Raw genomic sequence first — 17505 nt, 5'->3', positions numbered from 1 at the left:
TCTCATATTCTATGGAAATAAAACAAGCTACATTTTGTTCTTTTAGTTCCTCTAAGGTTAGTCCATACACATTATCGCATCTTATAACTTCAAACAAAATTTCATCAGATTTTTCACACACAACCAAGCATTTCAATTTCTTGAAAATAGTCAAACAACATAAATTACACAATTTGCTAATGCCTAGAAGATTGTGTTTCAACCAATCAACTCAAATACAACATCAATGAAAGTTGAGAAATTCTTACCAACCTTACCTACGGCCACAATTTTTCATTTACCATTTTCACCGAAAGTCACAAAGCTTCCATCGAATTCATCAAAGAAAGTGGACTTTTCGGTCATGTGCCTAGAGCATCTCCTATTCAAGTATCACATGTCTTTCTTCTTCTTGGATGTTAAGCAAAACTGCACAAATCTTTTAAGTGACCTTAGGTATCCAAACTAATTTGGATCCTTTGAAGTTAACCCTTCTTGGTTGCCCAAGTGTATTAAAATCACAAACAACCTTATATGTTTTGTTTCCTACTCTTCTTTTGTCAAAAAAAGCATTAAGAAGAAGAGTGACCAGATTTATTGCAATTAAAACAGTGATTTGTGGGCATGTTGCTGAAAACACTTTAAGATATGATGCTGATGGTGATCAAAAGATTTGAATTTTCTGATATTTGAAAGGGTGCATTTCTTTTGAAAGATCCATCTCTAACATTAGTACCTCCTTTTTCCAGAAACCTTAAACCAGAATTTCTTGACACAAATGAGTTTCTAGAACGTGAGGCTCTTTTGTGAAAGAGAATTTTTCTAAAAGCGTCTTCATTGTTAGAGATGTAACTCAGTCCAGAGTTTATTTGAAGCAGGTTTAGATTTTGAATAAGATGTATTTTTATCAAAATCTAGTTTTTCAAAGTCAGCATCAAGGTTAGATGAACATTTAAGACCAGATTTATCAAATGATGATTTTATTCTTGAAAATGATGATGAAAATTTTGCAAGTGATTTTTCAAAAAAATTGCATCATTTTTGCTACATACCCTAAACCTGATTTTTTCAAACAACAGTCTTTGATTAGCAAGTAATTTGTCCAAGTTGCTTGAACTATGTACAAATTTTGCTAAATCATTATTCAAACTTTTGATCACTTTATTTAATCTTTTATTTTCAGCAACAAGTTCTTGAGAAGGATTAATAATGTGCTTTCCTTTGAACTTTTCAATTTCAGATTTCAAAAAACTATTTTTTTCTATGAAATTAAAAGCACATTTGGTCTCCTTCACCTTTTCTTTAAAAAATCATTTTCAGCCTTCAAAACTTCATTCTCAGATTTATATTTGTTGTATTTATACAGCAATGTTTCAGAAAGGTGAGTGAGATCATCAGTAATAACATGCAAATCATCAAGAGATAAGTCAGAGCAATCTACCTCTTCTTGTTGATCTTCATCATCAGCCGTGAAACATATTTTAGCTTCATCTTCGAAGTTTTCTTTCTCATCTGAGTCAATCTTGAGATCCTCCCAAGAAGCCATAAGTCCTTCCCTTTTGGTTCCTTTGAGTTGTCACCTCTGCTTCTTCCTTTGAGTCTTCATCATTCTTATAAGTTTTCTAGCAAAACACACAAACTCATCATCTTATAAACAGTCACGGGATTCATCATTCAATGATTCAGTGCAAGATTTAAGAGCCACTTCTTCCCCCCCCCCTTTTTTGTGATTTCATATGCTAGTAACTTCTCTATCAACTCATTACAGGTCATTTGACTTTCCACTCTCTTGTCAAGCTTCTCAAAATTTTTTCTCACTAGCATCTGTTCGGAATGAGTAATCCCCATAGCATCCAAACTATTAATGATGATAAAGAATCATGTCATCAATTGATTCTCCTTCCTTCATAGAGAATTTCTCATACTCTCTGCTCAGCATGTCACTTCTTTTTTTTTTACTTGTGTGATGCCCTCAGGTGTGACTTAAAACTTTATCTCAGATTTTCTTTGCTGTTTTGCATCTTGAATCCTTCTGGTATTCCTTGAAGTTGATTACACAGTTCAGCATATTGATAGCATTGCCATTTAGTTTTCCTTTCCTTTTGTCATCTTCATTCCATTATGCTTCGGCTTTGGGAGAGACAACACCACCAGCGCCATCCTTTGTAGGGACTTGAGGATCATTTCTGATTATCTTCCACATGCTGTAATCCACTGACTGAGAAAAGATCTTCATTCTTCCTCTTTTTTTTTTTGAGGAATGGAAATCTGTTGTTAGACTGTCCTTCTGTCAGAATATAAGCTACTGTGTTTGAACCCATGTAGTTCGCCATCAGGATCTTTTCCTCCAAGTTGTGAAGCTTGATCTTTTTGAGACCAAGCTCTGATACCAATTGATGGTTATCAGTGGCTAAGAGAAGGGGGGTTGAATCTTATCCCCTTTTATGCTGAGTAACTCTTGCTGTCCTTTTTAAAATGCTTTCGGAGATATTTCTGCTTTTTGTCTCGTCACTAGTCAAGAGACTTTTCTTTTTTTCTCGTAACCAGTGAGGAGATATTTTTTAATTTTGTCTCCTTCGAACAGAATCAGAAATTGAGTAGAATAGAAAGAGAGAATCACACCTAGAAGTATCCTGGTTCTAAGTGCAGTGCAGCCTACATCCAGTCTCCATCATAACAATGATGGAATTTCACTATAATCAAGCAGATTACAGACACCAATTCTCCCTAGGAACTACCCTTCCTATCCGGGACAAGTCCAGATTCTAACCCCAATCCTGAACTTGACTTTGTCACCTGCCAAACTTTCAACTGCTAAGTGCTAACCCAACTTGCAAGGGGATCCCCTCAGGATCATGACAACAAAACAGAAATACATACAAAGAATTTCTGAGATAATAATGGCTTTTTCTTTAACTCTCTGCCTTTTTTCACTCATTATTTTTTTCTTACAAAACCTCACATTTTGCCTTTTACCAATGAAACACAGACAGACTCACTGAGAAAAAGAAATATTCAATGAAAGCCATGAAGGAGAAGAATAAACAGCTCAAAGAGCTATGGGAACCCAAACGTGTGCTCTCACTCCTTGTCTCAAGCCTTGGCCGTTCACCCTTATTATAGAAGGGGAAGCTTCCAAGGTTGAAACGGTTCAACCGAGCTAACTTCTTCTTTTTTAACTTCAAAACCGGTTTGGACAGAGAGAGAAGAGGAAACCGAATGCAAAATCCAACATGCAATTACCTTACTCTCATCCTATCTTATCAAGCTTCATCAATCTGAGCCTTCCATCTTGACTTGGTCCCCAAGAAGGATTTCTGACCCTTGATGAACCCTTGATCCTTGACAGCTCCATCTGCTCTATCTTCTGCTTCTTTCCCACGTAGCTACAGTAGCTACCTCCTGTGATGGATGAACAAAAGTAGAGACGAGCCATACCCCAGGGATCTTCTTTTCTGAACGAAACGGATTGCTTCTACTTTAGGCATGGAAATCTTGAAGCTTCTTCTTCACATCTTGCCTTTAGTAGAAAAGATCTCAGCCACGCCATGCTTTAGATCTTCTTTTTGCAAGGGCCATCATCACCTTGGCCTCTTGCTTGCTTTTAGTTTCTCTGCTTCTACCTCTGATAACTTCTTCCATTTTCTTTCCTTGATGGAAGTGACAATCTAAAAGCAAGAGAGAGAAGACAAAGACGAAATAAAAGCTTTCAATGAGAGTAAAGAAGGAAATTAAAATGAGTTAATTATCCATTTCTTTCCCCCATACCTTGTAACGTGTGAAATTAATTAATGCCATCAAATCAATTTCAACTTTCTCTTTCCTGTTTTCAAGGCATTAAAACTAGTTAATTGAATTTGAAATCCATCATCCATTAAGAAAGGCATCCGTGGAAGACATGCTTTTAATTCAATTAAAATTTGGATTCCACCAAAGCAAATGGATGACCGAAACATCATGCTCCATTTTCTTTCTCTTTTCTTTGATTTTGGACCAAGGCTTGTTGGTCTCAAAAATTAATTTGGGCTAATCATATAATACTTGGCCCAAATACCAATTGTAAAATAATTCAGCCACAATGCTTAGAATTCTTTTTGTATCCAAGCTGAATATTATCATCACATTGGGCTTGTGTATTTTTCAGCTCAATAACAAATCGCATTTCTGAACAAAATTGTTAAACAACCAATTAATTATAACCATAAAATTAAGTTAACAATTTTGTAATTAATCTTTTTAATAATGTTTGATCATCACAATAATTTGAAGTTTTCCAAACTCAACAAAGATAATACACAAAATACTTTTAGTATACATCCAAAATTCGTTTAAATTTTTTATGTTTTTCTTAATATAAATGATTTTATAATACATCTAAAATTACAAAATTGCATAACAAATAATTTCTTAATAAATCTTAAACTTATCCAAAATTAATTATGTTCATTGTTCTTGTTAATTAGAACTAAAAATATTATATATACCAATGTTAAAACGAAAAAAATTTGATTTTGATACTATTATTTTAATTTTAATTTAGTTTATTATTTTTATTTTATTAAATTTAAATTTAAATATTTTTACTTTAAAAAGATATCATTTTAAATTTTAAATATTTTAAAAATAATTATTACAATAGATAATAATTAAATAAAGGATAAACTATGATGGATAATTGGATACTCAGCTCCAATTAACAACTCATTTCTACCTACAAAAGAACTACAAATAGCTCACTTCAGATATAAACTATGGCCCACAAATAACATACTCGCTGACTGCCAAGCCCATCTTATTAACATGCTACACATTAATTAATCATCATTGATTTTTATAATAATAATCCCGTAATCTTTCCTAACCCAACCTACTACTACTGAAAATAATACAGGAGTTGTCCCTCTATCACCATATTACCATGTCATTTCTGACACTCAATAGTGAATCGTAATTGTAGTGTGATTTTTTGGCTATCTGGAGAAGTCGACATCTGACATTTATAGATGTAGAAAAAATTCTTTATCTACATCGTAGCATTTGCCTTATTTTTATTCTGTACTTATTTTTGTATTTCACCATTGGTGGTTGGAAGAGATAGTATAGAGCTGTCACATCTTCAGTTTGCGGATGACACTATTCTGTTTTGCCCATCGGAAGAGGAGATAGTGAAAAATTATAAGCGATTGCTGCGTTGTTTTGAATTGATGTCAGGGCTAAGTATAAACTTTGATAAGTCCAGTTGACTCCAATCAATTGTGAAGGAGGTTGGGTCCAACGCATGTGTAGCTGGTTGGGTTGTAAGGAAGGTACCCTACCTTTTAGATACCTTGGAGTTCCTGTAAGAGCAAGTCTGAGACTAGTCAAGACCTAGAAGCCTATTATCGACAAGGTGGAGGAGAAACTGAGCCTGTGGAAAGCAAATGTTCTAAATAAGGCTGGGAAGTTGGTGCTTATAAAATCAGTGTTAAATAGCTTGCCAGTGTATTATTTGAGCTTATATAAGATGCCAAAGGCTGTGGTTGAGAAGTTGATTTCTCTACAGAGAAGATTCCTATGGAGTAAAGAGGATGGGAGGAATGGTATAACATTAGTGAAATAGGAAGTGGTACAGGCTCCTAAGAGGTTAGGTGGGTTGGGAGTTGGCGACGCTATGATTCGTAACACTGTACTGTTATTCAAGTGGTGGTGGCGGTTTGCAAAGGAGGAGTGCCCGCTGTGGAAGAAGGTAGTTTGCTCCTATAATAATCTGAACCCAAATGTGCTACTATCCACCCAAGTACTACCTACCAGAGGAGGTCCGTGGAAAGACATATGCCAGATCCAAATCGAGGAGCAGCATATAAGGGATAAGATAATTACAGGCTTGTCCATGGAGGTCGGTGATGGGAGGCGGACTCGGTTTTGGGAGGATGTTTGGCTACAATGTGGATCCTTGAAAAATCGGTTCCCCAGACTTTTCTCTATTTCAAACCAGTGTGGGTCGGTTATAGGGGACTGTGGGTTTTGAGATGGGTTAGAGTGGATTTGGAACTTCCAATAGAGGAGAGAGCTATTTCAGTGGAAATTGGACCTTCTGGGGCAGTTACATGAGGCTTTGCAACCTGTGAAGCTAGTGAGTAACAGGGAGGATAGAGTTGTGTGGAAATATGATAGGCAAGGTATTTTTTCGTCTAACTCATTCATGCAGGTATTGCAGGAGGAATTAGTACTAGAGGAGGTATCCATTTACAAAGGAAAGACTGAGTCGGCTCGGGATCATTAGTCAGGATGATTTGGGATGCGTATTGTGTAACAAGGATGCAGAACAGATTCATCACTTATTTCTTGGCTGCGAGTTTTCTTGGCAGGTGTGGAGTGCGTGGATAGCTGTGTTTGGCTATCAGTGGTCTGTCCCAGGTTCCTTGAAGGAACATTTTCTTAGCTGGACAGAAGGCCCGCATAGAAAAGAGGATAGAAAGCAGCGGTTGAGGTGCTTATGTGCAATCATTTGGAACATTTAGCTTGAAAGGAATAGAAGGATATTTCAGAATAAAAGCAAAGGTGTGGAAGAAATTATCAACTTGACTGTGCTTAGCTGCAACGAGTGGCAAGGTGTGGACCCTTTTTGTTGTTGATGGCTATGCCGGAGATGACTTAAGAAATGTCTTGTGTTGTGTTTTTCTTTGTTGTTTGTTTGTAGACGACTCTTTTGCTCCACTTTATTGTGTTGAGCTTCTATGTTTCAAAAAAAAAAATAAAAGAATGGAACAATAATGACGTATTTTGAACTTGCAGAATATTAGAGCACTATAAATTTGCCCTATTTAATTTCTATGATCCAAACAGTTCGATTGAATCAATTTTTATTGAGTATGACGTTTTTTTTAATCAAAATTGACAAATTCTTACTAGTTCACAAGTAGAAACAATTTTGGTTTTGAACTGAACTTTAATTTACTGGTTTTTTCATGGAACCCATCGATTCGATTCAAGTTTTATAACTATAGATGTTTGTTTTTGTTCTCGTAACAAATAATCCATACTAGTGTTCGTTTTGATATGATTTTTGAGGCCTAAGAATAAGTATTTTCATATGTTTAATTTTATACATTATTTTTCTGATATATATATATATATATATATATACAGAAAGGGTGGTCTTGTCTGGTGAGTTGTCACAATATGTTCATATATCAAAACGAAAACTTTTAAAGAATATAAATAAAATAATAATTTATATAAAATTAATAATTAAAAATTATTAAATAATTTAGTTAAATTTATTAAGAGTAAAGGACATTTTCGTCCCTGACCTTTTTTTTTGCGGACATTTTCGTCCTCAAGCAATGGAAAATACATTAAAGCCCCTGACCGTTGAAAAACGTGGATATTTGTGTCCCTCCGTTGATTTCTGTCGTTTCCACTTGACGGAAAAGGCTGAGGTGGCACAGGTGGCGCTGAGGTGACACGTAACGGAGGCCACATGGCATTGGGGCAAAAAGTTATAGGACATATAAGTCCCTGGAGACGAAAACGATGCCGTTTTGTCTCCTCCCCCAATCAACACAGTTGAATCCCCATACACAATACCCAGAAGACCCATAGTTGAGTGAGAGAATTACAGAAAACCCTAACCCAAAAACGATCAAAATCCTTCGTCTCTGTTTCTCCCTCCAAAAAATACAACACGTAGAAGAGCAAAAGGCCAGGGGTGATCGCTGGTGGCAGAGGCTGAGGAGAAGCTTCGTCTGAGGTCGTGGCTGCTGTCTTCATCACAAGGTAAGATTGTTATGCTTAGTTAGGAATGCAATGTGTTTGCATGTTTACAGTGTAAGAAAGAAAGGGAAAATGGGGTGTATTGCGTGCTGTGTAGGATTAGGGGGAGGGATTGTGTTCGGGAAATGTAGTTTCTTTCATATGGTGTGCTGTTTCCTTTTTTAATCCTAGTTCTGCACTGGTCAATTTCAGATGGTTGACATGTTTGTGGTTCCGGTGTTTCATCATGGAGGAAACTTCGTAAGAGGACTTGGTGGAGAAATGGTTTATCAGAATGGAAAGGAGGAGAGGTTCCCTGAGATGGACCTAGACTTTGTGAATTTTGGAGACCTAGTGACACTATTTAAGGGTTTGGGCTACCAGTCATACAAGGCAGTATACTGGTATGATCCATCAAGCACTGAATTTGAATCCGGAATGAACATATTGACTGGGGATGTCGGGATCAACGCAATGCAAGAGAACCTAATGAAGCACCCAGGGCGAGGTGAGTTCCATATATACTTTGACCATCCTGTCGACGAGCCGGAGGTTGTTGAGGATGCTGCCCAGGATAGAGATACTGCAGGGGAGGTGGATGAAACTGCAGAGGAACTGAATTCTTCCTCTTCATCTGATGACGGGTACGAGAGAACAGAGGACGTCTTGTACAAACCTCCACCGGCTGGAATTGAGAGTGACAGCAGTGAGAGTGACAGCAATGGTGGGGTCACTGCTGGGAAGAGGAAAAGACAAGGGTAAGAAGAAGGTCGTTACGCCGATCAAGAAGATAGTTACTCCTAAGAAGAAGGTAAATACTCCTAGGAAGAAGGTAGTTACACCAAAGAAGCAAGGGAAGAAGAAAAGACAATTTCGCACAAGGGTTAATGAAAGAGGGGAAGGGAGTGGGAATGGGACTGATGCACGTGGTGAAGCAGGGGATCAAGGACCTGACCTCCAGCCGGATTATGCAGTCGGGGGTGGGTTTTATGTCAGTGAGCTCCCAACGGAGGTGGAGGAGATAATGTTTGAGTATGAGTCTGAAGACTTACATACTCCCATATCATCTGATGATGAAGGCAGAGGTGAAAAGTACCCAGAGTTTAACGATGAGTATAATCATGGTGAGGGTAGGTTTGAGCTGGGAATTAGATTTGTCACTGTAGACAGGTTCAAGGAGGTAGTTAAAGATTCTTTCATCGCTGAGGGTCGGGAAGTGAAATAGATAAAAAATGACAAAGAGAGAGTGAGAGTGGGGTGTGGGGATAAGGAGTGCCCTTACTTGGTTCACTTGTCATACAACAAAAGTCTGCAGTGTTATCAAGTGAAGACCTACCATCCACACACTTGTGCAAGGGATTTGGGTAGCAACGCTGCTGATCAACACTGGCTAAGTAAGAAGATTGAGAAGCAGATGTCCACCCAACCACACATAAATACAAAGGAGGCTACTGATTTTCTTAAAGAGGAATTTGCCCTCTGTCCGCATCCTAAAATGGTTTATAGAGCAATGAAGGAGGCTAGGGAGAAGATCCAAGGAAATGAAAAGGAACAATACAAGAGATCCAGGGATTATTGTGAGGAAATACTGAGGAGCAATCCAGGCTCATCAACCAGGCTTGAGCTCATGCCAATTCCAGATGGTCCCCCTGTGTTTGATAAACTATATATTTACCTAGATGCCTGCAAACAAGGTTTCAAAGATGGATGTCGTCCCTTGTTGCATTTGGATGGGTGCTTTCTGAAGACATATTACGGTGGTTGGCTTCTAGCAGCAGTTGCTCAGGATGCAAACAACCAATTCTATGTTGTTGCCTATGGAGTGGTCAGGGCTGAGACTAAGGAAGCCTGGAAGTTGTTCCTGACCAATCTGCAAGGGGACATAGGAGACGATGCTAACCATGGCTGGAACTTCATATCAGACCAACAGAAGGTAACTCTAGGTTATGGTTATTGTCATTGCTTTGCATTTGGTTTAGATCATTTATAATTTGTTGATGATATTCATTGCCACCTACTTGGTTAATTTCATTGCTGTGTGGTTGATTATGTTGTGGCCAGGGTTTGCTGCCTGCGTTGAAGGAGTTCATGCCACACGCTAAGCTCCGCAATTGCGTTATGCATATGTGGAAAAACTTCATCAATCGCTACAAGGATCTATACATTCGACAAGTTGTGTGGGAGTGTGCCAGGTGCACGACTGTTGCTGAGTTCAAGGAATGCATGGAGAAGTTGAAGACAGTTAACAAGGGTGCCTGGGAGTACCTCAGCAAATTTGAACCTGAGACATGGGTGAAGGCTTACTTCTCCCATGGGCCAAAAGTGGATAACCTCACAAACAATATGTGTGAGGTTTTTAATGCAAAAATAGTAAACTATCGCTGCAAGCCTATCCTGACCATGTGTGAAGAGATCAGGTGCTATCTCATGAGGCGGATGGTGAATCATAAATGGGTCTTGGAGAATGACTCAGGGAGGCTAGCACCAGTTCAGGAAAAGAGGATGGAGAAGCTGTTAAACCTAAGCACCAAGTGGACGGCTGAATGGGTTGGCGATAATGAACGAAAGAGGTTTGAGGTTTCTCGGAAAGGAACTAAGGTGGATGTGGACCTCATTAGGCACAGTTGCTCATGCAATCGATGGCAACTGACTGGTATGTCCTCTACAGTACTTGGTCCAGTTTCTTTGCTATTTTGATCTGAATTCCCTTTACTATTATTTTGGTTATATTACTCACCTTCGTTGCATTACCTTAGGCATGCCCTGCTTACATGCATTTGCTGCCATAAGGAAGAGACATGACACACCTCAGGACTATGTTCACCCTTGGCTATGCATGGAGTCCATTAGGAGGACATATGCACACTGTATTAAGCCTGTTCCAAGTCCAGAATTTTGGGTTTGAACTGAGTTCTCGAAGCCAGACCCACCTATTATCAAAAGGCCAATTAGACGGCCAAAGGTTCATAATAGGCAAAAGGATCCGGCTGAGCCACTCATGCAAGAAGAAAAACTGAAAAGGTCATTCGTTGTATCCTGCAGCAAGTGTGGTGAGAAGGGTCACAACTACAAAACATGTAAAGGAGCCCCTTCCAACCCAAACTGGAAGCCGAAGACAAGGCGCCCTAGGAAGAAAGCAGCTACTTCCTCCCAGTCACTGATTGTGCTTCCACTGTCACAATCTGCTCCAGGTTCAGAGGTAAGAACCCTATAGTGATTAATCTGTCTTAGTATTAGTACTACTAAAGTTAGGGATTAATCTGTCTTAGTATGGAAATAATTAAGGACTACGATGTCTGATTACTGATATGTCTAGGGACTATTCTGTATTAGTACTGCTAAAGTTAGGGCCTAATCTGTCTTCATAATACTACTCTGCTCACATCTTCCATGCATATTTGCAGGATGCATCCAGCAGTCAACCAGGCAGCTCCCCAAACCCCACTGTTGTGGAATCACCTGCCCCAAGCAATCCACCTATGCCACCAGCTCCAACAAGGGTGACAAGATCCACACTTATCATATCACCTCCAAGGCCAACAACTACTCAAACCAGGCCACCAGCTCCAACTATAGGCCGTCCATTTAAACCTCCAGCGAAAGCCAATGACACATCTCGCCCACAACAGTCCAGGTTCAGACCAAAGTAGAAGATCTTTAGGCTACCGGCACCAATCGCTGCATCCACAATCAACACTAGTACACAACAGCCAACTCCATCTACCATCCCATCTGCAGCTCCAAATCAAGATGCTCCACCCCAAAATTTGCCAACTTCTCCAAAAACAAAGGACTCGAAAGAATGAAGACTACTGTCATTAAGTGCTTTTTGTGATAACTTTTTGTCTATGTAATGGTTGTTGACAAGTAGTTCAAACAATTTAGGTTTCTGTCCCATACTTTTTGAACACCCTTTGTGGGTCAGATAAACATGGATGTTAACTAAACAACTTTTTTTGATGACTAATGCAATGGTATGTTATGTATTAGGGAACCAATTTTAATTTCCTCCACATCTTACACAACACGTACAGGGCAATACAATCATCATTCATATAAATAACACTGAATTCACCTATAATTGCTGCAACAATATTACACACTTTTTCATTCGTTTATCAACTCTTACAACTTAGAACAACAAAAATCAACACAATGACAATGACACAGATACACCATCTTATTGGCTTTCTTTTCATCTCTAGAGCTAATATCCTCTTCTCCAAGCAACTTATCCTCATTTCCATGTCTTGCTGCCTGTGATAATCTTCTGCATCTACAAATTCCTTCTCTCCCATATACTTTGTTGCTGTCAATCCAAGTCCAGCAACGTGCTCATCAAGCCACACAAAAAATTTGCAATACGGTTGTCTTGCCTGCAGCAAATCAACCCACATAATTCAAACCCTAAAAATTAGAAACCCTAACACATCTTCAACCAAACGTGGATCACATTGCGTTTCCATACCTTGTAAAAGGGACAGCCCAGAAACAATCTATCCGGATTGCTCCGGGTCTTCGACATGAAAAGGACTGCATTTTCTCCACATAAGCACTTTGGTGAGATGCCATGTTTGCTGTCCTTCTCCTTAGGACGTGAGCTCGAGCCCAGCTGATCTCCACCTCTTCTCCAGCTGGATGATACCCCTTCAGATGCCATGGAAGGAGGAATTTCCTTTCTGCCACAACTCCCCACTACACCCACTGCGCCGTCACTGTGCAGACGAGTGATGAGGGAAGACGAATTTCAAAGATTGGGGGAGGAGACGAAACGGCGTCGTTTTCGTCTCCAGGGAATAATATGTCCTATAACTTTTTGCCCCAATACCACGTGGCCTCCGTTACGTGCCACCTCAGCGCCACCTGTGCCACCTCAGCCTTTTCCGTCAAGTGGAAACGGCAGAAATCAACGGAGGGACATAAATGTCCACGTTTTTCAACGGTCAGGGGCTTTAATGTATTTTTTATTGCTTGAGGATGAAAATGTCCGCAAAAAAAAAAAAGATTACGAACAAAAATGTCCTTTACTCATTTATTAATTAAATCGTCTAACTATTTTTAAATGTCAGTTTTACATAAATAACTGTACTATTTTATATATGGAATATTTACAAAAGAAAAAGACGAAACGCAACTCTACCATCAATTTCAATCTCCAACGGAAGATTGAAGCCAAATTAAAATAGTGTTCGATATTTCAATTTTAGGTTGAAAGGTGGGGCTACCACCGTCCACCCACTTTCAATACACGCCCCGCATAAGGAACCCATTTCTTCTTCTTCTTCTTCTTCTTCTTCTTCTTCTTCTTCTTCTTCTTCTTCTTCTTCTTCTTCTTCTTCTTCTTCTTCTTCTTCTTCTTCTTCTTCTTCTTCTTCTTCTTCTTCTTCTTCTTCTTCTTCTTCTTCTTTCTTCTTCTTCTTCTTCTTCTTCTTCTTATTATTCTCTTTTAATTTTCACAATAAAAAAGGTCCAAACTCAAGATTTCTACTAAAAAGATATAATACTTTTGTTATGATACGTACTTATTTATTAAGATATAATATATATACACATGTTAATCAGGGGCGGAGCTAGAAATTATTTTGGGAGAGGCTAACATAAAAAATATAAGTTAAGAAGAAAGAAAAATTAAAAATTAAAAAAAAGTTAAACTAAAAAATTAAAAACTTATACATATACCTTATTAGTTTGGGGGGGCCATTGCCCCCCTTGCTCATAACGTGGCTCCGCCACTGATGTTAATAGTTATTTTAGTATCCATTATTTCGGTACATATTTGTGTGTTTAACTTGTTAGCATTTATTGTCCAAATTACAGTTTTTTTATTTTTGTATTTAAAAAAAATCTTGTCGTCTTACTCTTCAACACCCTTCTCTTCAGTTCCTCTCTTACTATCTATTTCTCTAACATGTTGTGTCACAAAACGAGCCAATGCTACCAACCAAATGTGTTACTTGAAGGGTAAGTAGAGAGTAGACTAAAATCCTTAATCTAGTTATTGAAGTTCGTTAATGGAAGTAAGTTATATCCAAAATTAAGAAAATATTACGAAAAAAATTAACAATATATTAATTAAATTTATTGATTTTATTTGAAGAATATGTTTGCAGCTTAATTGTAAAATATTAAATTTAATTTATTATCATTTGAACTAACCAATAATTGAATGGAGATATGCGTGCACAAATACTACTACCTTTATAAATTTTTTTTTTTTTTTTTACCAAAGATACGAGACTCGAACCCGCAACCTCTTAATTGAGTATGGGGAGACTATGCCATTTGAACTATTACTCATTAGCTACTACCTTTATAAATTCATGAGTACTATAACAAAAGACTTTAAATAAAATAATTTTAAAGATATAATATAATAAATTATTTTTTAATAGAAATATTGAATAATTTCTTTCACAAATTTTAAACATATATTTTATGTAATTGATGAAGAGAAATTTTTGAAAGAATAATGTATATCATTAAAAATTCTGATTATAATATTTTTAATGATTATGTAATTATTTAACAATTTTAAATTTGAGTTTAATTTTGATTTAATCCAATCAGATTTATGTATTTAAATAATTTTTTAAGTAATGTATTTTAAAAATAAATATTTCTCTCATATGATAATAAATGATTAGATAATTGTGTAATTTTTTTTAGAGTTTAATTTTGATACACTGACAGTGTTTACACTGTCGTACAATCATAATCATTTTCTTAGATAACCATTCACGTGATCGATGTAAAAAGAGACAAGTAATTGGTTCAATGATTTAATGGTTCAACTAGAATCAAACTGTAGTTGAACCAATTTAATTAAATATGCATTAAATTAAAATTGTATAAAAATTCAATATATAATTTTAAATTTATCAAAATTTTCTTGCTCCCCCGGTCCTGTTCCTCCAAAGACTTCCTTTTTACTAAATTAATTGGCTAAACTACATGCACAACTAAAATTTTCTGTTTTATTTTAATTAAAATTTTAAAATCAGATCAACAGTTACTATGGCATAAAAAAAATTACATATCTAATTGAAACAAAGTTCTCACATTTCTACAGAAACTTGAAATCCAAAAAGAACAAGAATATATAATTGATAATATCTCGGATTCAAATCTAACATGCTTAATCAGAACTAGTTAAAATATCAACACTCTATAACAGCATGAGTCTGAAGAGTTTGAAAAAGTTGCTGACTAAACTAATATAACAACCTCATTTTTTTTTGTTTAAGTATTATGTTAATTTTCCAAAGATCCACTCTGTGTTATGAGTTATGACATGTCTTTTTTATTTGTGAAATTTTAAACAGCATCTATGCTTTTGTAGAAGCATAACACCTATGATCCACAAATTTAATCTCTTCAATTTCAGCAGTAACAACTATATTGCCATAAATAACCAAATAATCTAAAACTGAATTACATTAAGCAACTATTATGTACAGAACCCTGCATCAATCCATATGATTAACCAAATAAAGAATTCTGCATCAATTCATATAGTTCATATCAATTCATATAATTCATATAATTAACAAAAAAAATTAGTTGAAAACCCAGTAGACCAGTACAACTCACCGCGGCAGAGAAGTAGAGAATAGAGAAGGCATATAGGTCACAGCGGCAGAAAAGATGCCCGACGACATTGACAGAGACGCTTCCAACGACTGGATGAGCAGACAGCATCAACCACAGAAGCTTCGTAATTCAGATGACCAGATGAATGACGCCGCTGATAGCAGCTTCAGTCTGCGACGGTGACTTCCTTTCGCCCATTGGAGGTCCTTCTGCCCAGTGGCAGCAGCTCTGATGCGGCGTAGATTGTGGTAGACTAGGGGGAGGTGGCCTTCGTTGGAGCTGGACGAATGTAACACCCTACCACACAGAGTCTTATGCTATACTCATAAGACTGAGGTGGCGAGGTATAACGACCTCTAAAAATAAAATCATATATATATAATATAGGTGAAATGAATATATATTCGATGAGTTTTGAAGAAAAGTTTAAACAATAAGTCGCAAAAATAAAAGCGCATCGCTCGCGTAATCTTTGACTCAACCTGCGAAACTAAGGCTGACCGAAGTATAAATACATAGATACACATAACCCAAAATATCCCAAAATAGATAAAACAACAACCTGTTTCTCCACATCAACCTCTAAGAGGAATAAAATAAAGTTATACATACAGAGGAAAATCTAACTATAGAATATCAAACATAAACCCAAAATACAGAGTCCCAAATATAACACTTCGCTTGCAGACAGAACTCCAGACACTTACCCAGGTGTCTCTCGACCTACATCTGAAAACAACAACATATATATGGTATGAGAACCGAAGGTTCTCAGGATGGTAACGATGCCCACATAAATAAGATATATGGTCCTGGAATGCCAGAGGCAGTCCTAGAACTCCGACACTCAGATTATACAACTTAAAGACTTAAGACAGAAACCATAAACAGGAGTAATTATCTAAGGTTCTAACTCAATCCTAACTTAATTTATCAAATTACAATCCACTCACTGTCTCATAAAACTCTAACTCTAAATTCACCTCCTACCTCCTCCAACCCTCCAAATTCACCAGTGCACAGACAAACAACACAAGTAAAGGCAAACACATACAAAAAGCACATATAACAAGTAGGTAGTTAGCAATTAACATGAATAAACAATTAAGCAAGCCAAGACAATGCACAAACAAGCAAATCAAACATGTGCACATGATCCATGCTTATCCCACGGCTGATGAGTCTCATTTGTCGGTTATAAAGCCAAACCCGACATGTCTGGTCGCTAATCCTGGACAGAACACCGAACACGGAGCAAGTGGGACAACGCCTCAACCCTTGCATCTTACCCGCGTACCCGAAACAGGGGACAACTTCACCCTGCCTCTTATCCAGGTGGTGTTATAGTTCTCAACCCAGAGCAAGCGGCGAGAGAACACAGCCCTTGCGTCTTACCTGAAGTCTTGAACTTTCCCGGAGTAAGTGGATAACACCACTGCATCTTACTTGGCTTATTGACTCTTACCTGGAGCAAGTAGATAACACCACTGCATCTTACCGAGAGTCACATTCAGAAATACATTTCATTATCATAACAATTCATTCGCATTCGTCATTCTTAATTCATACCCGAAGCAAGTGGATAACACCACTGCATCTTACCCAGTATTCTCGCCTCTTACCTGGAGCAAGTGGATAACACCATTGCATCTTATCCGGAGGCATATCTTAATCAGATTCAAGTTCATTTTCATTATTATTCTAATTTATTCATAATCATTAATTCATTAATTCATTTTCTATACATTCTCAACATCTCTACACTTCTTTAACATATACCCAGAGCAAGTGGTCATTGCCACCGCCTTTTACCCGGACACCTCTATCTCATTCAATTCATTCAAATTCAATCACCATCATACCTTAATGTCATTATCCTCATCAACCCATTTCTCTCCCATTGAAATTCATTATTATCATCGTCATAATTATATTAGTTCCGCTAACACTTCTCCAGCTCAAAATCACCACTTCACAATCATAATTCATTACCCCACAACTTGCTTCATTCCCAAGTTACTATCCCTTCCTAGCTTCACCCCATCACTAAGTATTCAACTAAGGTTTAGAGGCTAAAAGAGTAAAAATAGAGATCTAGAGGTTCGAAATTAGGTTTTAAACATAAAATTTAGTTTGCTGAAACACAGGGGCTACGCGTACGCGTGGGAGTGCATTTTGCCCATCACGCGTACGCATTGCCTC

Source organism: Arachis hypogaea, chromosome 13 (assembly GCF_003086295.3).
Source record: "Arachis hypogaea cultivar Tifrunner chromosome 13, arahy.Tifrunner.gnm2.J5K5, whole genome shotgun sequence".
NCBI classification, from domain to species: domain Eukaryota; kingdom Viridiplantae; phylum Streptophyta; class Magnoliopsida; order Fabales; family Fabaceae; genus Arachis; species Arachis hypogaea.
Note: the sequence above shows the minus strand (reverse complement) of the source record.